General features: G+C 39.4%; 2 long non-coding RNA genes across 3 annotated transcripts in view; one reads left to right on the forward strand and one right to left on the reverse strand.

Annotated features, from left to right (window-relative positions):
• Positions 1 to 1304: 1304 nt before the first annotated feature.
• Positions 1305 to 25257, forward strand: part of LOC125109497 (uncharacterized) — a 47452-nt gene continuing 23499 nt past the window's right edge. The window contains exons 1-3 of one of the 2 annotated variants that reach the window (XR_007130250.1): positions 1305 to 1440; positions 12381 to 12547; positions 14044 to 14143. This is a non-coding gene — a long non-coding RNA (uncharacterized LOC125109497). The remainder of the gene's footprint in view (positions 1441 to 12380; positions 12548 to 14043; positions 14144 to 25257) is intronic. The other variant, XR_007130251.1, reaches the window with a different exon arrangement.
• Positions 23092 to 25257, reverse strand: part of LOC125109499 (uncharacterized) — a 34703-nt gene continuing 32537 nt past the window's right edge. The window contains exon 3 of the long non-coding RNA XR_007130253.1: positions 23092 to 23132. This is a non-coding gene — a long non-coding RNA (uncharacterized LOC125109499). The remainder of the gene's footprint in view (positions 23133 to 25257) is intronic.

Genomic DNA, 25257 nt, shown 5'->3' on the forward strand with positions numbered 1-25257 from the left:
CGACAGAGCAAACGGAGCAGGGAGGAAAGGGTGAAGTAGCCTCCCCCCTGAGCCGGGAGCCTGATGAGGGGATGGATCCCAGAACCCTGGGATCATGACCTAAGCAGAAGGCAGACGCTTAACTAACTGAGCCACCCAGGGTAACAAATCAGGGTATTTCTACAGGGTATTCTATTTTCTACAGAGTAATTCAGAAAGATTGCCTTAAAAGATGTCAACCTTTCCACCTATATGTCCTATCGATATCTCAAACCCAAAAACCATTTATTTTGAATCGTAATCATTCAAAAATGGGTTATCAACTTTCATCCCAAACACAAGCTTAGTTCTATCTGGTTCCTACAAGAGTACAGGGGCGTGTGCCTGTTCATCTCTAAGGCCTCACCACCTAACAGCCTCTCCTAGCCATTTTGCCGTCCAAGCGAGCTCTCTCGCCGGGTTGTTGGGTGTAGTAGGTCTCTCCCCTCCCCGCTTTCCCGGCCCTTGGCTAACCCATGCAGCAGCCGGTAGCTGGCCCGACCCTTCAACCTGGGCCTCGCCTTCCCTTCCTCCGCCTCCGCAGTCCCACGTCTGCAGTGGGTCTGGTCTCGGGGAGGGGGTGGTGGTGGAAAAATTCGCTTGATTCCTGCAGCCCACTAACCACGGGTGCGAGGAAGATTAAGACGCTCCCAATTCAAGGACAAGCATGAACCAGTCACTCCCCTCCCACCGCCCAGGTCCTCAGACCGCGCCCGGACTAGGGGCGTGAGAGTGACAGGTCCGTGAGCGCGCTCCCGCCCGGCCTCCCGGAGCGCGCTGGGCCTGAGGAGCCGGGCCAATCAGAGCGCGCCTCGCCTCTACGCCCCCAGCTTCGCGCGCGTCCGTCTTCCGGTAAGGGCAGCTTCCTAATACAAAAGCCTGCTAGCGGACCTTCCCTTTGCTACGCACTCTCCAGTCCTCGCGCATAGAAACGCCCTTCCCCGAGGCGGCCTTGAGGTCCCTCCCGAGGGAGGGAAAGCGGGTGGTGGGGGAAGGGTGGGAAGTGAGGAAGGGTTTTTCACTTTCAAGAAAACACCTTTCCCTCTTCATAATTTTCCCCTTTCACCTCTCTGGATAGAAAGTCCCTACAGCGGCTTAAGTCAATAGCAGATGCTGTGTTAAAGGAAAGCGGTATTAGTTTTTCTTTCAAATGATAAGTTCTCGTGAAGTAATGCGGCCTCCGTGCATTACCCAGAATTCCCACGGTCCCGCGTGGCGTGTTTCCGGTCTGCGTGCTGCGGCGGAGCCGCAAGGCGAGGCTCCCACGTTCACGAGCCTTTTCACCCCGCCCCGCCCCTGCAGGTCCTCGCCGGGTGTCCGCCCCCCCCCCCCCGCGCCCCTCAAAGTAATAGTTTCCTTGTATTTTATGATGGTAAGAAGAAAACTGCTTTCAAAAAGTGCCTGCTCCTTGCAAAACTGATAGTAAGTACATAAATGTTTATGAAAGAAAGTTGAACTCACCACTCACCCACAATCTCATCACCCAGAAATAACAGTATTAACACCCTGCTATTTAAAATTGGGAGACTTCACATAGGCACATAAAGTTTTGTTTTGTTTTGTTTTGTTTTTAAAGACAGAAGGGTCTCATAGCGTTCCGGGTAAATTTAAATAATCATTTTTAATGGCTGTCTGGATATAATTTGTTCAACCAGTCCCTAAATTGTTGGACTTTTAGGGTATTTATAGTTTTTCACATGTACAAATAATAGGAGATGTCATCAAAAGGAATGAAATCTCGCCATTCGTAATGATGTGGATGGAGCTAGAGTGTATTATGCTAAATAAGAGAAAGACATGCCATATGATTTCACTCATATGGAATTTAAGAATCAAAACAGATGAAAAAAGAAAGGAGGAGAGAAAAAAAGGAGAGAGAGGCAAACCATAAGAGACTCTTATCTATAGAGAACAAACTGAAGGCTGCTGGAAGGAAGTAGGTGGTGGGGGGTGGGCAAAATGGGTGATGGGTATTAAGGAGGGGACTTGTGATGAGTACTGGGTGTTAAATATTTATTTATTAATTTTGAGAGAGAGTGTGTGTATGCAAGCAGGATAGGAGCAGAGAGAGAGAGAAAATCCAAAGCAGACTCCGTGCTCAGCACGGAGTACCATGAGGGGCTTGATCTCACTACCCTGGGATCATGGCCTGATCCTGATCGGAAATCAAGAGTGTGCTGCTAACTGACTAAGCCACCCAGGTGCCCTTGTTTTTGTTGTTGTTGTTGTTGTTGTTGTTGTTGTTTTTAGAGATTCATTTATGACAGAGATACTGAGAGAGGGAACACAAGCATGGGGGAGCTGGAGAGGGAGAAGCAGGCTACTCGCTCAGTGGGGAGCCCAATATGGGGCTCCATCCCAGGACGCTGGGATCACGACCAGAGCTAAAGGCAGCAGTTTAACCTACTGAGCCACCCGGGTTCCTCACCCAGGTGCCCTTGTACTGGGTGTTCTATGTAAGTGATGAATCACTAAATTCTGCTTCTGAAACCAGTATTACCCTAAATGTTAAATAACTAGAATTTAAATAAAAACTTAAAAAAAGAATAATACTCATTTTAAAAACTCTGCTAGATAATTATTCTCATAGATAAATCTGTACATATTTCTGATTATTTCCTTATAATAAATTCATAGAAATATCATTACTGGATGAAAGGAATACACTCTTTTTTTTTAAGATTTTATTTATTTATTTGACAGGCAGAGATCACAAGTAGGCAGAGAAGCAGGCAGAGAGAGAGAGAGAGGTGGAAGCAGGCTCCCCGCTGAGCAGAGAGCCGGATGTGGGACTTGATTCCAGGACCCTGAGATCATGACCTGAGCAGAAGGCAGAAGGCGGCTTTAACCCACTGAGCCACCCAGGCGCCTCAAGGAATACACTCTTATAAGAAGAGTCTAGATGATATTACCAGCCTCTCCCCATGAAATATATTTATTACTTTTCTACCTGTGTCTTCAACTTCTTGCTAATCTTCAGTACTGTTAGGCTTTGAGATCTTTATCACCTTTTGAACATTTTTATCATCTTTGTCATCTTGTTTTAATTTACATTTTTGTTGACTATAAAACAACATCATTCGTATATTTATTGGCTCTGTTTTTGTGCATTGCTCATCAATTACTACTGGTTTAAAACTGAAGTATTTACATTTAAAAATTACAAGTGTTTTTGTATATCAGGAATATTAACCTTTGAATGAAATGTAATTACAAATATTACCATATTTTTAAAGATTTTATTTATTTATTTCAGATAGAGAGAGAGCTTGAGAGAGCACAAGTGGTGGGGGGAGGGGTAGTGGGAGAAGCAGGCTCCCCACTGAGCAGGGAGCCTAATGTGGGGCACAATCCCAGGATCCCAGGATCATGACCTGAGTTGAAGGCAGATGCTTAACCAACTAAGCCACACATTATTACCATTTTTTTTTCTTAAACGCAGCTACATCTTCCACCTTATAGACATGGTGGGGGTTCAGTTTAGAGAATTCAACTACGGGTATTGTTTTATTTTAAAGACTTCATTTATTTGACAGAGATCAGAAGTAGTCAGAGAGGCAGGCAGAGAGAGAGAGAGAGAGAGAAGGAAGCAGGCTCCCTGCTGAGCAGAGAGCCCAATGCAGGGCTCCATCCCAGGACCCTGAGATCATGACCTGAGCTGAAGGCAGAGGCTTAACCCACTGAGACACCCAAGTGCCCCATTATTACCATTTTTTAATATGGCCTATGGTGGTCATTTACTGAAGCAGAGAAAAGTCTTACAAAAAGGAAGAACATATAATGTCAGATGGACTAATATAGCAAAGAATACAATTCATCTCTAAGTTATTTCTATGTCAAAAGTTTAAATTAAAATGCAAAAAAATAGATCTTAAGAAAATGATACTAAAATTCACTTGAGAAAGTACAGTTGACCCTTGAATAACACAGATTTGAACTGCTTCCATCCACTTATATGTGGATTTTTTTTGATACAGTATAGTACTGTAAATGTATTTTCCTTATGATTTTCTTAATATTTTTCTCTGGCTTACTTTATTGTACAAAATATGTGTTAACAGTTTATGTTGTCAGTAAGGATAGTCAGTTTATTATTAATAAAGTTTTTTGGGGTGCCTGGGTGGCTCAATTTGTTAGGTGTCCAACTTTTGACCTCAGCTCACGTCTTGATCTCAGGGTGGCGAATTCAGGCCCTCTGTTGGGCTCCACACTGGAACATGGAGCCTACTTAAATAATAATAATAATAACAAAGTTTTGGGGGAGTCAAGAGTTACGTGTGGATTTTCTACTTGGGAGGGGTTGGTGCCCCTAATTCCTGTGTTGTTCAAGAGACAACTGTAAATGATCATAACTGTTTTTTTTTTACGATTTTATTTGTTTATTTGTCAGAGAGACAGAGGAGAGAGTGAGGGCACAAGCAGGGGGAATGGCAGGCAGAGGGAGAAGCAGGCTCCCCGCTGAGCAAGGAGCTTGATGTGCACTGATTCCAGAATCCTAGGATCATGACCTGAGCCAAAGGCAGAGACTTAACCAGATGAGCCACCCAGGAGTCCCTGGTCATAGCTTTCTTTCTTTCTTTTTTTTTTCCTGGTCATAACTTTCAATGAAACTTACTTAGAAGGGGGAGAGGGAAGTGGAGTAGAGGAGAATGGACTCTCCTGATATGATTTGTACACTAAATATAAAGATAACTAGGAATATAAGAAAAAATATGTGGTAAGGTTATATAAAGTGTATACCATAAAATTATGCACAATTTTGTACTATGTAAAAACTCAGTATATGTAGAATTAATCAGAATCAGAACCCATAAGTAAGTAAAATAAGTAGAAGTTTAAGGTGATGGGATTTTTTTTTTTTTTTTAAGATTTTGTTTATTTATTTGAGGGGCGCCTGGGTGACTCAGTGGGTTAAGCCTCTGCCTTCGGCTCAGGTCATGATCTTAGGGTCCTGGGATCGAGTTCCGCATCAAAAGTGCTCTCTGCTCAGCGGGAAGCCTGCTTCCTCCCTTCCTCCTCTCTCTCTGCCTGCCTCTCTGCCTACTTGTGATCTCTCTCTCTGTCAAATAAATAAATAAAATCTTTAAAAAAAAAAATAACATGAAGCAAACTGCCAACCTAAGAACTACAACATTACCAGTAACTTGCATCAGTCTATGTTCTCTTCCCATTCTACTCTGTGTCATCCTTGCCATAGATACAGTGTTTCATTGTCTCTTTTATAGTAACTTTAAACTTACTTTATCAAATTAGAAGAGTTGTGATTTTGATTGAAATTACATTAATTTTTTTGATTAATTTAGGGAAAATGGGTATATTATAAAAATAACTCTGTAGTTTTTTTTTTTTTTTAGTGCTGTTTGTGTTTTTTAATCTACAGAACTCTATTGTTACCACCCTCATTTTACAGATGAGGAAACTCATGCATAGATTACTTGTTGAGGTCAGGAAACAGAGCCTGTGCTCTTTACCTCTATGTCATATTGCCTCTCCACAATATGGAATCTGCTCATCTGTAACAGACATGCCCTTCAACTTGTCTGTACTACTCCCCCATGTCCCAGTATGCATCTTTATCTTCTGTTAATGAGTAGATGCCTACTTGACCCTCCCCTCCTCTGCTATAGCTGATTAGACTAGCAGGTTGGTAGAAAGCTGGTCCAATCAGATTGTTTCTCCCAGAAATTTGCAATTAGTCTTACCTGGTCTCTTGACCTAGAAAATGATGACACAAAGGTAAAGCAGGGAGAGAGGTTTGACCCACAGATAGGTATCGTAAAGAAAGTGGGCCCTGAGAGGCAGTCAGGAGAGAAGCAGAGCTAAAAAGCCAGAAGAGGGTGGCAGGGCAGCTGCCTGGGATTCTGGGGCTTTCCATGGCCTGGTTTGCCCCTACTAAGACCTTGTTACCCTTTCTGCTCTTGGGGATCTATATAAGGCATCTCTCTTCCTTCAAATAAACTTCTTTCACTTTAAATTCACCTGATTACTTTTCCTTTTGAAACCAATTATGCCATCTAAAAACATGACCCCTTGATTTACCCATTTTCTTTTGGTTTCCCAGTAGCATTTTCTTTACATAAGTCCTGCACATTTCAGGGCATCTGGGTGGCTCAGTCGTTAAGCTTCTGCATTCAGCTCAGGTCATGATCCCAGGGTCCTGGGATCAAGCCCCACATCAGGCTCCCTGCTCAGTGGGAAACCTGCTTCTCCCTCTCCCTCTCCCACTCCCCCTGCTTATGTTCCCTCTCTCGCTGAGTCTCTCTCTGTCAAATAAATAAATAAAATATTTTTTAAAATCCTGCACATTTCTTGTTCAGTTCATTCCTAAATCTATTTTAGTTGTTTTTTGCTCTTTATAATGATAATATGTTTACTGTTGTTCCCTTTATATCTTAATCTATAAAAATTTTACTTTCATCAGCTGAGACTGCTAGATGTCAGTGGTTTGTAAATGTGAATTAGTCTTTTAAATGCATTTTGAAATAGTGTTCCTACTAAATATACTTTTTAGTTCTATACTTTAAATTGTTCTGCTTATGATTCATGTGAGGATGATGATGATTCATCTGATGGAAATGAGCCATAAGGATCCCAAGAAGTATAGCATTTCCTGTAAACTGATTTAAAAAGTCTCACATGTGAATAAGAAACATGGAGTTTTCAACAATGTTTAGCTGATATTAAAACAGATAAAACAAGGAAAGCACTTTTCAATAAGACCACTTTTTCAGATACAAAATAATAAATATAGGGCATTATTTGGGTACATATTTTGAATATAGTAGATAAAAAAATAGAGAGTAAGAGAAATCGATATCTCATACTTAATATAGGCATTCTCCTTTATCTAAAACCCTTGGGCCAGATGTGTTTCAGAACTCAGAATTATTAGGATTTTAGACAGAAATATAATGCACATACCATATTTTCTGTAATACCTCAGTGGGTGTGGAGTAGCATCTTATAATGAAACATATTAATATTCATGTCAATACGAATGCATTAGTATTAACCCTAAGTATGATAAAATAAAGGCTATATAATCTATATAATATCTGCATATATATAGATTATATATCAGGTCAGATTTGCTGCCAAATGAGTTTGCCTTAGCCTTATGAAAAACTTTAGGTTTCTAAAGCTCTTCTGGATTTTAGAATTTCAGGTAATGATTTACAGACCTATGCAAGCAAATATGTTCAGATTTCAACAACTGGCCAGCTCTGGGGGTCAGTGAAAGACTTCTTTGAAGTCCTGGCTGTGTTAGATAGTCCTGTGATTTGGGATGTTTAGTCTGAAGGCAAAGAAGTACATTTTTAGAAGAATAAAATAGATTTTGAAATGATTATTGAAAAAGTAATGGGTAAAATATCTTAACTTGTATTCTTTTTTTTTCCCCCTAAGATTTTGCTTATTTATTTGAGAAAGAGAGAGAGAGAGGGGAGAGTGGAAGACGAAGAGAAAATCTTAAGCAGACTTTGTGCTGAGCCCAGAGCTTGGAGCCTAGAGTAGGACTCCATCCCAGGATCCTCAGATCATAACCTGAGCCAAAATCAAGAGTCAGACACTCAGTGCTCAACATACTGAGCCACCCAGATGGCCCATTAACTTGCATGCTTGAGCTTTGTCATCAGTCATTATTTCAGTATGTGATATTTTAGTTGAAAAGAATTGCAATAAGCACTAATAGTTCCTAGAAAATCTTAACTTAAAAAATTTCTGTATTTTTCCTTCAACTTATCAATGAAGGGATCCTTTTTTTTTTTTTTTTTTTTTTTTTTTTTTTTTTTTTTTAGATTTTATTTATTTATTTGATAGATAGAGATCACAAGCAGGCAGAGAGGCAGGCAGAGAGAGAGAGAGGAGGAAGCAGGCTCCCTGCTGAGCAGAGAGCCTGATGTGGGGCTCGATCCCAGGACCCTGAGATCATGACCTGGGCCGAAGGCAGAGGCTTTAACCCACTGAGCCACCCAGGCGCCCCGGGATCCTTTTTTTTTTTAATGTTTAAAAATTTTTTTTCAGTGTCCCAAGAATTGAAGGGATCCTTGCTGTTTTTATTTCTACCACATAGACTCCTTTCCTTCTAAATATCCTCTGACTATGATGGTACTGTTTCAGTCGACTCTTTTTTAAAGTACTCAGATTAAGTAACCTATTCAGTCATCATACACATTGAGTGCCTACTCTGTGTCAAACAGTGCGAGGTGCTGAGGATACAGGCTGGTAGTAGAGAAACACACATAAATAGGATAATGTAATATCATGAGATAAGTGATGTGATAGGGTAAGTACAGTGTGCCAGGGAACACCCTGTTCTGGGGTGAAAGAAGGACTGAAGGTTAAGTAAAATATTAGGCAAGTGAATGGGGGAGGGAAATAAAAAATGTTCTAACAGGGATTTTCAAAGTGATTGGTTCATGGACCAGCAACATCAACATTCACCTGGGAACTTGTCAAAAATTCAGGTTCTTAGGCCCTATCACAGATATACTTAATCAAAAACTTGGGGTAAAAGCTAACAATCTGTGTTTTAATAAGCCTGACCATCTAGGGCACCTGGGTGGCTCAGTTGGTTAAGCCTCCGACTCTTGGTTTCAGTTTAGGTCATAATCTCCTGGTCCTGAGATCAAGTGCCCCATCAGGCTCCATCCTCAATGTAGAGTCTACTTGAGATTGTCTCCCTCTCCCTCTGTCCCTATCCCTGCCTGCTCGCTCACTTTCTCATTCTCTCTCTCTCTCTCTCACACGCACACACACACTTATTCCCTCTCAAATAAGTAAATAAAAAGTAAAATCTTAAAACAAAAACAAAAACCTGATCATCCAAGTGATTCTCATGTACACCAAAGTTTGAGAACCCACTGTTCTAAACAGCAAATGTGATAAAACAAGAGTGTATAGGTGATCTCGCCATAAATGAGGTCTGTATGGGATTCGGGTAGCAGAATAGGGGGTGTCATGGAAGTGCCAGATGAGATTGCAAAGGTGAGCATGCTTCATTTGGGGTCTTTTAGGCCATGTTAAAGAGTATGGACTTCATTTATTCAACAAATATTTATACTATGTCTACATTAAGGGTATAATGTGCAAAATGGATTCCCTGCTGTCAGGGAACTTAGCAATAAATATATATGTTAGGTGGTAAAAAAAAAAAATGCTATGACACAACAACTTGGATGAATCTCCAGAGAATTATGCTGACTAGAAAAAGGCAATCCCGAAAGGTTAATACTGTATAATTCCATTTATATAACATTCTTGAAATAACAAAACTATAGAAATGGAGAACAGATTAGTGGTTGCCAGGGGTTACGGCTGGGGTGGAGATTGGAGGGAAGTGGGTGTGGCTCTAAAAGAGTGACAAAAGCCCTGTGGTGATGGAACTGTGGAAATGTTCTGTATCAATGTCAGTATCCTAGTTGGGACATTGTACTATAGCTTTATAAAATGTGACCATTGGAGGAAACTGAGTAAAGAATATGCAGAATCTATCTGTATTATTTCTTACAACTGTCTATGAATCTACAATGTTTCAAAATAAAGTTGTTGGGTTTTTTAAAAGATTTTATTTATTTATTTGACAGAGACAGAGAGTACAAGCAGGGAAGCGGCAGGCAGAGGGAGAGGGAGAAGCAGTCCCCTCACTGGGCAGAGAGCCTGACACAGGTCTTGATTCCAGGACCCTGGGATCATGACCTGAGCCTAAGGCAGATGGTTAACCAACTGAGCCATCCAGGTGCCCCAAGAAAGTGTTTTTTTTAGTGTTATAAATATAAATCAGGATAGGGGACTGAAAGAGATAAGAGGATTTATTTTATTTGGGATATTTAGGAAAAGCCTAGCTGATAAAGGAAGTTAGAGAATAACATATGAATATCTGGAAAATATTCGAAGTATAAAGGCCATGAGAATATGCTTGGTGTGGGTAAGGAATAGCAAGGACACCATTGCGGATAGAGTGGGGTGAGCAAGAACAGCAATGGGAAATGAAATCAGAGAGTTGATATAGATGGTGGTTGTAGAGACAGATCAGATTCGGGCTTATAGGTCACAATTAAAGACTTTTCATTCTGAGTAAAATGGGAAGCTATAGAAGAGTTTGAAGCAGAAAAGTAACAATCGAATTTACATTTTTAAAAAATTTATTTGAGAGGGAGAAAGAGAGAGGGTGAAGCAGGCTCCCTGCTTAGCAGAGAGCCTGATGGGGGACTCCATCCCAGGACCCTGGGATCATGACCTGAGCCAAAGGCAGACGCTTAACTGACTGAACCACCCAGGTGCCCTCAAATTTACATTTTATTTATTTTTTTTAAAGATTTTTTATTCATTTATTTGACAGAGAGAGATCACAAGCAGGCAGAGAGGTAGGCAGAGAGAGAGGAGGAAGCAGGCTCCCTGCTGAGCAGAGAGCCCGATGTGGGGCTTGATCCCAGGACCCTGAGATCATGACCTGAGCCGAAGGCAGCGGCTTAACCCACTGAGCCACCCAGGCGCCCCTCAAATTTACATTTTAAAAATATCACTTCACTAGGTAAAAAACTGAGTGGCGGGAACATGAGATTATGGGGGTTTGGACTAAGGGGGCAGAAGGTTAGTGGTTTAGTTTGGGCTTGTTGAAATGCCTACAGATATCTCAGTGGCGATATTATATAGCCTATTGGACACGTAAACGTGTCTGGAGTTTGGGTGGGAGTTGGGCTAGATATATGAATTTAGCAGGCAATGGCATATAGGTATTTAAAGTTATGGTCTGGTGCTTGCTTCGGCAACGCATATACTAAAGTTATGGTCTGGATGAGAACTCCAACAATGTGTGTGTATATAGATTGGGAAGAGAAGAGGATATCTACTTTTTAAAGGTTGGGAAGATAAAGGAGAACTCAACAAAGAATGCAGAGAAGAAAAGGACATTGAGATAGGAGAAAAACTGCGGGGGTGGGGGGGTATCTTGGTATTTCAGGAAGAAAAGAACAACTAATAGAATTAAGTAAGAACTGAGATTTATCCTTTAGATTTGACTGCACGGAGGTCATTGGTGATTTTGGTAAGTGCAGTTTTGATGACAGTAGGAGGAAGACCTGATTGGAGTGAGCTCAAGAGAGAAAGGAGAGTCACTAGAAATTAAGTATAGGCAGTTCTTTGGAAGAATTTTGATCACAGGAAAGGAGGTGCAAAGAGAAAGTAGCTTTATCCTATAAGCAATGGGGGAGTTAATGAGCTCTTGGTGTCCTCCCCCCTTTCAAGGACAGTTTAAAGTATTTGATATGACTGGGCACCTGACTGGCTCAATAGAAAGCATGTGACTCTTGATCTTGGTGGTCGTGAGTGTGACCCCCATATTGGGGGTAGAGATTACTAAAAAACTAAATAAACTTCAAAAGTAATACATACATACATACATAAAACACTTGATATGACTGCTTCATTAATGTGTCTTTTTTAGCTATTACATTGGGAGAGATTATGCTAGCTAACATCTTTATGTACAGTGAAAATGTCATCAAAAGTCAGTAACTCACTAAAGACTATTGGATATCAGATTTTGGTTGTCTGCTTTAAGTAATAAGATTTGTTTTTTATCTGTGAGTGTTCATACACATATACATTTATACATATATGTATATACACATTAAATATATGTACTATATAGGTATATAGTGTGTGTGTGTGTGTGTGTGTGTGGTGTGTTATGGATACAAATACACATACATATATTTGCTAAAAAAGATACTTATAGTCCCTTTCATGTAGGTTAGACTTAAAATACTCCTTGGTTCCAGAGAGAAATAGAGAAGTGGAACCAATTTTAGTAAATTTTTTTTTCTTAGAAAGGAAGAGAGAGAAGGGGGGTGGGGGAGGAGAGGCAGAGGGAGAGAGAGAATCTTAAATGGGCTCCACACCTGACTTAGGGCTTGATCTCACAACTCTGAGATCATGGCCTGAGTGGAAATCAAGAATCAGACACTTAACCAACTGAGTCCCAGTAGGTGTTTTCTAAATTACATCATTCTATCTATTATTGGTTAGAATTCTGCTTTTAATGGACTAGTCTCTTAAAAGGTACAGACATAAAAACTAGAGGTAGGAGGAAGGGAAGGAGGGATTCTGTGGGAGGAAGGGAGGATCATTCTCTTGTGAGGCAGGAGTTTTGGACATTTCTGCCATGTGGGCTGAATAGTATATAAGCCAGTTTTCAGAGAAAATAGTTATATGTAACATTTACCAAAGATGTACTGTCAAACTACAAGGCTCTGTGCAGAGAGGTAACCTGCCCAAAGCCCTACAGCCTATAAGAAGTAGAATCAGGATTTGAACACAGGCAGTCTAGGTCAGGAACCTAAGAGTTTCACCATCAGTCTCAGCAGATAAACAGAAACAAATGGCAGCAGTACTGCTTAAAATTGCCTAAGCGGAAAGCAAAAAGGGAAGTAATCATAAAGACAGCAAACCTGGGTGCCTCCTGGGATTCAAGAGCAGGACCCAGACAAAGTCTCGGGAAGGACTGAGTTGGTGATTCATCAGGAAGCAGGTAGGATGTTCTAATTCCCAAATGGCAGACTCCGTATGTACTTCAAGCGGTATATGTTTCGGGCTTCTACAAATAAAATGTTTTATCTTCAATTAGGTTCTTTTCCATAAATGTACAACAGCATACAACAGGCAAAATAACATATAAAAGCATAGCCTTTCATCAAGTGTAAGAGAAGCAGCACAGCACCATCCTGATTTGGGTTTTGTTCATTCATAAATGCTCATGGAAACTTTTGGGAGTGATGGATATGTTTGATATATTTAATGCCTTGATTGTGGTGTTAGTTTCACAGATGTGTACATATGTCAGAACTTAACGCTTTAAATATGTGCAGTTTACTATAAATCATTTTTACCTCACCAAAGTTGTTTAAGATAGTGACTGAGTGCCCACAGGGTTGCTGGCACCAGGCTACAGAGAGAATATAGGCAGAACCCCATCCCTCAAAGGACTTTTACTCAAGTGTGCGGCCCGGGCATGGAAGCACACAAGTCACAGAGGAACAGAGAGAGGCTGTAACATAGAGAATCATGTGCTTTGCCTCCATTTCCTTATCACATCTGCTCCCCTACCTCAAAGGATATAGTAAAAATCCAATGAAAGCACTTTGTGACAAATGCTATAAAAATATAAAGGGGTTGTTTTCAAAACGGGATGATTTTTTAAAGATTTTATTTATGTATTTGACAGAACACAAGCAGGGAGAAAGACAGGCAAAGGGAGAGGGAGAAACAGGCTTTCTGCTGAGTGGGGAGCCTGATGCGGGGCTCAGTCCCAGGACCTTGGAATCATGACCTGAGCCGAAGACAGACGCTTAACCCACTGAGCCACCCAGACACCCCAAAAACCAAGATGATTCCGGTTAAACAACTTATTTAGAATCCTTGATGAGCCATTTTTCAAATAATGCCAATATAAAGTAATTACTGAAGGTGTTATATCTACACACAAAGTAATAAAAAATAGTCAGACTTGACTTTGCCATTATTATCACGGTAATTTCATTTGTGTGACTTTAGGTAAGTGACTTCTTCTCTAAGCCATCTCTATAAAATGGAAATATTAAAATGGACCTCCAGGGTAGTTGTGAGAATTAAATGAAATAATGTATGTTAACTGTTTAATATGGAGCAATAATGAAAAGTACACCTGATTTGAATTTTTTAAAGAAAAACTATTCATTCCTTTTGAACTAGTTCACATCTAATATTTTCTCTTTCATTAAGCTATTTGTACACATAGGGAATTTTTCATAATAAGTTTTACCCCATAACAATATCACAGTAATTCCAAATTTGTTTCTGTCTTATTGTAGTTGTAGGTTGGAGGATAGAAAAGATGGAGAGTTGGATAAATTTGGTTGTCACCCTGTAGTCCTTGAGTAATTCAGTCTGTTTTTATCCCACTTCGATGGCTCCAAATAATTACGGGATGATAGTTTTATATGTCCTGTTTGAGGTTTATTTGGTCCCTTTGATTGTTGACTTTGATAGTGGAAGAAATACTGATAAGGTCAGTTAGGATGAAGAAATAATGTATACTCAACTCAGGCCATTAGTTCCTACTACTTCAGTGGCTGATCCATAAAATGAGGTAAGGAATACAATTTTATTTTTATTTTTATTTTCTTTATTTAAATTCAATTAGCCAACATATGGTACATCATTAGTTTCAGATATAGTATTCAGTAATTCATCAGTTGCATATAACACTGCAATTTTATTTTTAAACTTTTTTCCTATGGACTTTTTTTTATTGAGGTATAGTTGACATACAATGTTATATTAGTTTCAGGCATATAACATAGTGACTTGACAATTCTATACACAGTAAGCTATGCTCACTAAGGTAAGTGTAGTTATAATACAACATTATTATAATATTATTGGTGGTATTCATCATGCAGTACTTTTCATCCCCATAACTTACTTATTTTATAACTGGAAATTTGTACCTCTTAATCCCCTTTACCCATCCCCCTAAACTCTTCCCCTCTGGCAGCCACCAGTTTATTCTCTGTATTTATGATTCTGTTTCTGTTTGTTCATTTGTTTTGTTTTTTAGATTCCACATATAAGTGAAGTCATATGGTATTTGTCCTTCTCTGATTTATTTCACTTAGCATAATACTCGCTAGGTCCATCCTTCTTATCCTGAAAGGCAAGATTTCATTCTTTTTAAAAAATTGTTATTTATTTATTTGATAGACAGAGATTACAAGTAGTCAGAGAGGCAGGCAGGGAGAGAAGAGGAAGCAGGCTCCCCGCTGAGCAGACAGCCTGATGTGGGGCTCGATCCCAGGACCCTCAGACCATGACCTGAGCCGAAGGCAGAGGCATTAACCCGCTGAGCCACCCAGGTGCCCCGATTTCATTCTTTTTTTATGGCTGAGTAATATTCCATTAAATATAATCCTATATATATCTATATGTATTACATCTTCTTTATCCATTTATTGATGGACACTTAGGTTGCTTCAGAGTCTTTGTTCATGCTGTTTCCTCTGCCTGGAATGCCCTTCTTCTTGAATGATTAGCATCCTTTTGATTCAGTTTGTGATTTATCTCCTTATTCATTTACTGAATGCCTGCTACATTCCAGGCATGTTCTAGATGGAGAGAGCAGTGAAGCAAAGATCCCTGCCCTCAGAGACCTTTCCTAAGTACTCAAATGAAGCCCTCTTCCCCATTATTATCCTCCTTCCATCCTTGTTTGTGTCCCTTTTTAATACTCACTGCAGTTTGCAACTATTTTACTTCTTTGCTCGTCTGCTTCTCCCTCAACTGAAATACAAGCTCCATGATGTCTGGGGCCTTATCCATTTGCTATTGTATCCCTCATGCCTGGGATGTGGTAGGTCAATAGACACTAAATGAGGAATCATCAGCATCTAAAGAAATTTACATGACATGTGCTAAGAACTAAAGCTAAAGAAGATGTGAATTATGTTTAGTGCAGATTCAATATAGAAAATTAGTAGTTTAAAAAAATGAGTAATCTATAGCAAAGTCCTAGCTCATAATAAATGCCCATCAAGATAATATTTGAATATATAAATGAATGAATAAGTTTGAATTTATTGCCATAAGTCCCATATGGGACATTTGTAATAACTTGAATACCAACCAATATTTTTTTTTTCATCTCACCTGATTCTATCTCATTTAATGTTCAAATTCTTGGCCAAGGAGCCAGCAAGTACAATAATTCCCTTTAATAAACCCGTAAATTTATTTTCTATGGTACTTTTTTTTAAAGATGTTATTTTAAGGTTATCTCTACATCCAATGTGGGGCTCGAATTTACAACCCCGAGATCAAGAGTCACATGGTCCACCAACTGAGCCAGCCAGGTGTCCCTTCTATGTTTGTTTTTTTTTAAAGTAGGCTCTACTGGGTGATGGACACTGGGGAGGTTTGTATTGTAATGAGCACTGATATTATATAAGACTGATGAATCACAGACCTGTACCCCTGAAGCCAATAATACATTATATGTTAATTAATTTAAATTTTTTTTAAAGTTAAAAAAAAAGAAGAAAGTAATCTGTATGCCCAGTGTGGAGTCCAACATAGGACTTGTACTCATGACCCTGAGGTCAAGACCTGAGCTGAAATCAAGAGTGGGATGCTTAACTGACTGAGCCACCCAGGCGACCTGAAAATCACCATTTTACAGCTATCTTAGTGATAACTGATTCAGACTATATTCAAGGATACTAAGGCAATTGGGCAAAAGACTCGAGCACATAATATTCACACAATCTTACATTTACTTCACTGATCAGGTATTAATTAATTAGCATATATAAAGATAAAGAGATAAATGAATCATCAAAATTTTATGGAAAACTAACCCCCACGTAAGAAGAGCACAATTTGGGTCACCTGGGTGGCTCAGTTGGTTAAGCGTCTGCCTTCAGCTCAGGTCCTGATCCTAGGGTCCTGGGATTGAGTCCTGTGTTGGGCACTCTGATAAATGGGGAGCTTGCTTCGCCCTCTCCCTCTGCCTGCTGCTCTTCCTGCTTGTGCTCTCTCTTTTTCTCGCTCTGTCAAATAAGTAAAAATCTTAAAAAAAAAGGGGGGGGGGCACTGAATTCAACAAATGAAACTAAGCTCTCAAGAGAGTTGATACAGCAAACAAAAGGACTCTGGGTGAGGAAACGAAATTAGTATTTTTAGTGTGTTGTGAAAGGATTCTGCAACCACATCAAAGAGTCAATTTGAAATCTAGGAAATTAAATTTTTGGTTTTTGAAATAAATCAGTAGAAGGTTTATTAATAGAAGAGAGGTGGCTGAAGAATAAATTAGTGAGTGGAAGGTTGAGGCCAAGGAATTCTCCTTCAGTGCATTTCAAAATAGATCTGAAAGTTTAAATATTCATTTATAGAGACACTAGAAAAGAGAAAGGAGAGCATGTAGAGGAGAAAATAAAGTAATGATAAAAGTAGATTGCTCAGAGTTTAAGAAAGATACAAGTCAGAGGCTAAGAGGATGGGCAAACTGGGTGAAGGGGAATGGGAGAAACAGGTCTCCAGTTATGGGATGAAAAAGTCTTGGTGATAAAAGGTACAGCCTAGGGCATATAGTCAGTGGCATTGTAACGATGTCATATGGTGACAGATGGTAGCTACACTTGTGATGAGCATAGTATAAGGTATAGACTTGTCAAATCACTCTGTTGTATTTTTGAAACTAATGTAACATTGCATGTCAAACTATTTCAGTGAGAAAAAGAAAAGCTACAAATCTTCAAATTGAAAATGTTAACCAAGATGAATGAAGTAGAACCAACACCTAGACTTGTCATAGTGAAATTTTAGAAAACTAGGAATAAGGATCAAATCCTAAAAGCTTCCAAAGGGGTAAACAGGTTAAGCTTAAAGGAATGCAAATCATGGCATCAGGTTTCTCATTGACAGCACTGCTGGAAGATGATGGAACGGTATCTTGAAAGATGTGGGGGAAAATGATACTGAGAAAAACTAAGTTTTAAGTAGAAGTATAAAATAAAATTTCTTTTGTATACCCAAAGGTCCAGAAATTTTACCTCCTACAGATCTTTGTTGAAATAATTAGTTGAGAATGTACTTTAGCAAAGTGAACAATGAATCCAAGAAAAAGGAAGATGTAGGATTGTGAAAGGGAGAGTGGGTAGGCTTGAGGTACAGTGTGTTCTGAGTTACTGCTAATTACCCTGTATCCAGAACCTCCAAGGCCACATCAAATAGGACACATTCCAATCCTAGATGATACTTAGGATTTTCATCACCAAAAAGTTTCTCTTTTATAAAGATAATTAGAAATTTTGTTGGATGTAAAGGACTCTTCCAACTTAGAACGAAATTCGAATATGGCTTTACTCTATTGTTTTTTATAGGATTAGAATTAAGGTCACATTTGCTGTGAAAATAATTACATGATATTGTACTCATCACTGCATTTTGCCAGTTGTAAAAGTTTGCATTAAAAGGTTGTTCTTTTGGGACAGCACAGGCAATGCTTTATTTCTTTTGGGTTGTTCTTTTGGGAGCCACTTGGGTGGCTCAGTGGGTTAAGCCTCTGCCTTCTGCTCAGGTCATGATCTCAGGGTCCTGGGATTGAGCCCTGTATCAGCCTTTCTGCTCAGGGAAGCCTGTTTCTCCCTCTCTCTCTCTGCCTGCCTCTCTGCCTACTTGTGATCTCTCTCTCTGTTAATTAAATAAATAAAATCTTAAAAAAGAAAAAAGGCTGTTCTTTCTTTTTTTTTTATTTTGGATTTATTTTATTTATTTGTTTATTTTTTAAAGTTTTATTTATTTATCTGACAGAGATTGCAAGTAGGCAGAGAGGCAGGCAGAGAGAGAGAGAGAGAAGCAGGCTCCCCGCCGAGCAGAGAGCCCGATGCGGGACTCGATCCCAGGACCCGGGGATCATGACCCGAGCCGAAAGCAGAGGCTTTAACCCACTGAGCCACCCAGGCGCCCAAGGCTGTTCTTTCTTAAGAGGCATATAAAGTTGGGAACTGGTATAGAAAAGTGTTCCGTGAAGTCAGACCTATCTGGGTTTGATTACAACTTTGTGATTTCATCTTGAGTAAAATCCTTTCTGAACCTTGGTTTATTCACGTATAACAGTCATAAGATCTCCCTCTCAGGTTTGTGTAAGTATTTAAGAAGTTAAAATATGTAAAGTAGTATAGTGTGCCAAGAATTTCAACCCTTGTTACACATTAGAATCATTGGTGGGGCTTTTAGAAACTATAGATATTCAAGCCTCGCCCCTAGAGATTTAGTTTCAGTAGGTTTCAGGTTGGTATATTTTACATTTTCAAAAAATTGAGGTGTAATTAATATGCAGTGTTATATTGGTCTCAGGTATATAATGATTTTTTTTTTTTTTTAGTTTGTCAGAGAGAGAGGGAGAGAGAGCAAGCACAGGCAGACAGAATGGCAGGCAGAGGCAGAGGGAGAAGCAGGTTCCCCGCCAAGCAAGGAGCCCGATGTGGGACTCGATCCCAGGACGCTGGGATCATGACCTGAGCCGAAGGCAGCTGCTTAACCAACTGAGCCACCCAGGCGTCCCTCAGGTATATAATGATTTAATAATTGTATACATTCTATACATACTCAGTGCTCATCACAGTAAGTGTACTCTTAATCCTCTTTATCTATTTCACTCATTCCCCCACTGACCTCCCCTCTGGCAACCACCAGTTTGTTCTATGTATTTAAGAGTCTGTTGTTTTTTTTTTTTATCTCTTTTTTCTTTGTTTTCTTAAATTCCACATATGAGTGAAATTATATGGTATTTGTCTTTTTCTGTCTGACTTATTTCACGTAGCATAATATTCTTTAGGTCATGTTGTTGCAAATGGCAAAATCTTATTCTTTTTTATGGCGAGGCAATATTCCATTTTATGTATATACCACAACTTCTTTATTCATCTGTGGATGGACACTTGGATTCCTTCCATAACATGCCTATTGTAAATAATGCTGCAATAAACATAGGAATACATATATCTTTTTGAATTGATGTTTTCATTTTCCTTGGGTAAATACCTAGTAGTGGAATTACTGGATCATATGGTAATTCTATTTTTAATTTTTTGAGCAATCTCCATGCTATTTTCTACAGTGACTACACCAATTTCATTCCCACAAACAGTGCACGAAGGGCGTTTTTTCCACATCCTTGTCAACACTTGTTATTTCTTGTCTTTTTGATTTTAGCTATTCTGAGAGGTGCCAGCTGTTATCTCATTGTGGTTTTGATTTGCCTTTCTTTGGTAATTACTGATATTGAACATCTTCTCATGTGTCTGTCAGTCATTTGTATGTCTTCTTTAGAAAAAATATTTATTGAGGTCCTCTGCCCATTTTATTAACTGGACTTTTTTGGCATTGAGTTGTATAAGTTCTTATATATTTTGGATGTTAACCCTTTACAGATATATCATTTTCAAATATCTTCTCCCATTCAGTAAGTTGCTTATTGTTTTGATGATGGTTTCCTTTGCTGGGCAGAAACTTCTTATTTTGATGTTGTCCCAATAGTTTAATTTTACTTTTATTTCTCTTGCCCTAAGGCCTATGTCCAAGAGACTACTACCTATGTTTTCTTTGAGGAATTTTATGGCTTCAGGTCCCACATTTAGGTTTTTAATCCATTTTGAGTTTACTTTTTGTTTGCTAAATTTTAAAAGCTTCCTGAGTGATTCTAAAGTATTGACAAGGTTGAAAAAATTGACAAGTACATATATGGCTCGCACAAAGTAAGCACCTAATAAATGGTAACTTAAAAAAAATTGGGGAAAATGTAATAGAAAACTTCTAGACAGAGGTGGATTTAATTTGAAGCAAATGAGGCTTATGTTTCATGATCCTTAACAAGGACAGTCTCCTCCTAAGGCTCAGAGAGGTCTCTGTGACAGGAGGAGAGTAGTCAGCAGCCTAAGCCCTGTGGAGAGCTGCCCTACACAGGGCCACCTGCCTATGGTACCTAATTCTCTTTCACTTCCCTGTTTCTGTTTCTTCCAACTGCAGAAGGAACTTTCTTTATTTCTTTTAAGATTTTATTTATTTATGTGACACAGAGAGAATGAGAGCACAAGCAGGGAGAGTGGCAGAGAGACAGAGAAGCAGGTTCCCCACTGCTCAGGGGCTTGATCCCAGGACCCTGGAATCATTACTGAGCCCAAGGCAGACAGACACTTAACCAACTGAGCCAACGAAGCACCCAGAAGGAACATTAGACAATAAGAATTAGCAAGATTTCAGAACAAGAATAAAAATTATGTCTGTGGTAAGACCTCAGGATACCCCACAAATAGGTAATTCTTGTTACTCTATTTTACTAGTGTTGAAACCAGCACCCAGAGATGATATGATCTGCCTCAAGTCCCAAATCAGCAAATAGTAGCAGTAGCAGCCGCACAGTAATAGTATCTGTGAGTCTTGTCTTACAGCCCTGTGCCTAAGCGCACGGATATATCTGTTGAGTGACTATGCAGGTCTGTGCTGGCTAATCATGCATAAACTCCAGAGGATGGTATCATTGACCTTTCAAAACTTGCCCCATTCCTTGAGTAATTGATATGTCTTCATGCCCTACTAGCTTGTGACCTCAAAACAAGGCCATGTGCCTTAATTCCAGACCATAGCTCTGAGCCCATGGAGCTGAGGAGTCTGTTCCTTTGCTGAATTTATATGCTCCTCCCCACCTCCCCCAAATCCAAGGAGTGCTTAGGAGAGCTTGTCATCTCCATCAGTCCCTCGCTTCCTCTAAGGCCCTGGGAGAAGCCCTCACAGTACATTCAAATGGTTGTGTGTTTTTTTAGAAGTTGTATTTTAATTGCAATAATTTCAGACTTCTATTTCTACTACTACTTTTGCTCCTTTATTCTTTCCCTGTCTGGGGTAGTATTGGAGTGGCTGTGGGCCTTTTTATAGGACCTGGCTAAGAGGAGAGTGAATACTATATACGTTGTACCTCCCTCTTTTTTTTTTTTTTTTTTTACAGAGCAAGTTAACTTGGAAATATGCTGTTTTTTACACCTTTAATGTCAGATATTGACATACATTAGAGGGCTTATATTTAAAGTGTATAATTTGATATGTTTTGATTCATGTAGAGCCTGAGAAACCATCACCAAATCAAGATGATGAACAGACCCATCAACCTTAAAAGGTTTCCTCACGTCTCTTTGTAATTCCTCCCCCTTGTTCTCACTCCCATCCTTAACCACTGATTTCTGTCAGTTTAGTTTGCATTTTCTATAACTTTCTATAAATGGAATCATACAGTATACTCCTTTTTTCTGGCTTTGTTTGCTCAACATAGTTATTTTGGGATTCATGCATGCTGTGTGTATCAATAGTTTGTTCCTTTTTATTACTGTTATATTCCATTTTATGAATATGCTGCAATTTCCTTATCCATTCTACTGTTGAGACATTTGGATTTTTTCTAGTGTAGGGGTTATTACAAATCTGTGAAAATTTGCATATAATTCTTTGTACCTTCATCTCTCTTGGTTAATACCTGGAAGGAGAATGGCTGGGTCAGATGGTAGCTTTATAGTTAATTTTTAAGAAATTGCTAAGTCTTCCAAAGCGATTGTATTGATGTAGCAATGTATGGAAGTTCTAGTTGATCTGTATTCTTGCTGATTCTTAGTATGGTCATTCTTATATTTTAGCCATTCTAATAAAGGTAGCAGAATTTCACTGTGATTTTAATTGACATTTCCCTAATAGCTAATGATGTAGATTTTCATTGTGTTTGACATCTTTATATCTTCTTAGTGAAGTGTCTTTTCAGATATTTTCACATTTTAAAGTTTTTTGTGGTGTTTGTTTCCTTATTATTGAGTTTTAAGAGTTCTTTATATATTCTGAATATTCCCAGATGTGGTCAGGCTCCATATGGCCAAAATGAAGCAATCAGTATGGATGACAGAGTATTTCCAAAGCTGATTACTGTGTCTTGAATAATGCCACTGTGGGACACCCCCTACCATAACCTGCAATGTAGTTCATGCAGCACTGGGCCAAAATACCCAATACAGGAAAAATACTCCCTGTGTTTTTCCTCTACTCTCACACTACTGCCACACTTCACTTCAGACACCAGATGTGTGGATTTCCCACACATCAGGCAATTCTCTAACACCAGCTGGGTGTTCCACAATTTAACTCAATTCTGACACTATCTACTTGGAATTAATATCAGATCCTACATGTTAAGGTCTCAGTCCCATAAGATTGCCTACCCCCACTTCGGATGCCGATCTCAAGTCCCAAGTGGTCATCTGTACTTTTGACTGACCATCTGTAAATCTCATGTCACACTCCTTGGGTTTGATAATTTGCTACAGTGACTCACAGAACTCAGGAAAAAGCTAAATTACCTTTACCAGTTTATTATAAAAAGCTATGATAAGGGGCACCTGGGTGGCTCAGTGGGTTGGAGCCTCTGCCTTCGGCTCGGGTCATGATCCTGGGGTCCTGGGATCGAGTCCCACGTCGGGCTCTCTGCTTCGGCGGGGAGCCTGCTTCCTCCTCTCTCTCTCTCTGCCTGCATCTCTCCTACTTGTGATCTGTCAAATAAATGAATAAAATCTTAAAAAAAAAAGCTATAATAAAGGATACAAAGTGACATCCAGATGGAAGAGATGCCTAAGGCAAGCTATAGGGAGTAGGGCTCAGAGCTTTCAAGTCCTTGCCAGGTGCCACCCTCCCCAGAACCTCCATCCTCCATCCGCAGTGTGTTCAGCAAGCTGGAAAATCTCTGGAACTCATACTTTTGGTTTTATGGAGGCATCATCACGTATGGATGGTTGATCAACACCTCAATTTTTAGCCTCCTCTTCCTGGAGTATAGGGGATGTGGCTGAAAGTTCTAAGTTTCTAACCAAGGCATGGTCTTTCTGGTGACCAGCCCCCACCTGGAGCCCACCAATCATTGACTCATGAGTACAAAAGATACTCTATCACTTAGGAAATTACAAGGGTTTTTAGGAGCTCTGTGCTAGGAACTGGGAACAGAGGTCAATATATACATTTTCTATTATTTCACATACTCTAAGTCCTTTTCACAGCTTTTCTTCTAGCATAGGGGAAAGAGAAGTTCAGACATGCAGGTTATCCTGCCTACTGTCTAGTCTTAAAATCTCCCATTAACAAATACTTTAATAAAAGTACAAATATGTCTTGCAAAAACAAATACCTCTTGCAAGAACCATCACTTTTAGGGACATTCCAGTCTACATAGGCAGTTAGTAAAACAAAGGAGAAAAACATCTCTCTTACTCTGAAAGCATGTAGTCCTGCTAATAATACTCCCAATTTGTATCCCTAAATGAAAGGCTTAACATTTTAAGTTTTCAAATGCTTTACAACAGCCTGCACATGTCTTCACAGTTGTCTCCAAGAGCAGTTGATGGATTCCTGTTTGTCGTTTACATTTTGCACGTTCCATTTTCATCTCTACTTCTAGAGACAGAATATTTGTAATAAATATCACCTCTTCCATTTCTCAAAACACTGAACTTCCTTATCCGCTTGACACTGAAATGCACGTACACGTGTGTGTGTGTATACACAAATGTATATACTACTTTATATATATGTATATGAGTTGTGAATGTTCCATATAGAAAAGTATATAGGGGCATCTGGGTGGCTCAGTGGGTTAAAGCCTCTGCCTTCAGCTCAGGTCATGATCTCAGGGTGCTGGGATCGAGTCCCGCATCAGGCTCCCTGCTCAGCGGGGAGCCTGCTTCCCTTCCTCTCTCTGCCCGCCTTTCTGCCTACATGTGATCTTTCTCTGTCAAATGAATGAAATCTTTAAAAAAAAAAAAGTATGTTTATTTGCAACTTTCCCTTCTAAAGAACTTCTGTTGGGAAGTCTCTGGGTCAATGAACAAGTATTTTGGAGGTTTCTAATGGTCCTAAATGTGTGAGCCTGGCATCTAGCCATTTTGAAACACTGGCAAAACTGAGGAGTAAGGGAGTTACCCTAAATGGGGCCAAGCAGTGGGTGGCAGAATATTCTTTCCATCCTAAACTTTTTCTTGCTGCTATAACTTTTACCTGTGCAAAAACAAAGGTTTTACAGAGGGGCATAGAATAGGAACATTTTTTGTAGAAAAGACTTTGGAAACTAAACCAAGGCAACCAAAGGAATTTTTAAAATCCCAGTTGTTTGCAGAACATTTATTATAGGATCAAAAAGCATTATACCCCTCAACATCCTCTGACTACCTTGTCATATTCAATATAGCACTGTCATCATCTTCGTCATCATTATCACATAAGCATTGGTTTTGTTTATTAGCATTGGCCAGTTACCAAACTATATGCTTTATACATTTATCTTTCAGTAACTCAGAATAGCCCTATGTGTTAGATATTATTATCCCTTTACACAGATTAAAAAGCAGAAGCATGGAGAAAATAATTTCCCCACAGTCACAAACTAACAAGTGAATTTAAAAATCAAACACAGACCCATTTAAACAGAGTCATGCTCATAATAAGCTTACCATATTCACCCCTTCACTCAATAATTGATCTTTGTAGAAGCAGATTTACCATGAACTAGTGAAGCTTAAGTTCAGACCCATGAGTTGTACAAACCCCTTCCAAAGCCTTGGGCATGCGGGTCCCTAATGACGTGTCCATATGGCCATGTGCCTTTGTAAAACGAGCTATCAGTTAAGA

This window comes from Lutra lutra, chromosome 9, assembly GCF_902655055.1.
Source record: "Lutra lutra chromosome 9, mLutLut1.2, whole genome shotgun sequence".
NCBI lineage: Eukaryota > Metazoa > Chordata > Mammalia > Carnivora > Mustelidae > Lutra > Lutra lutra.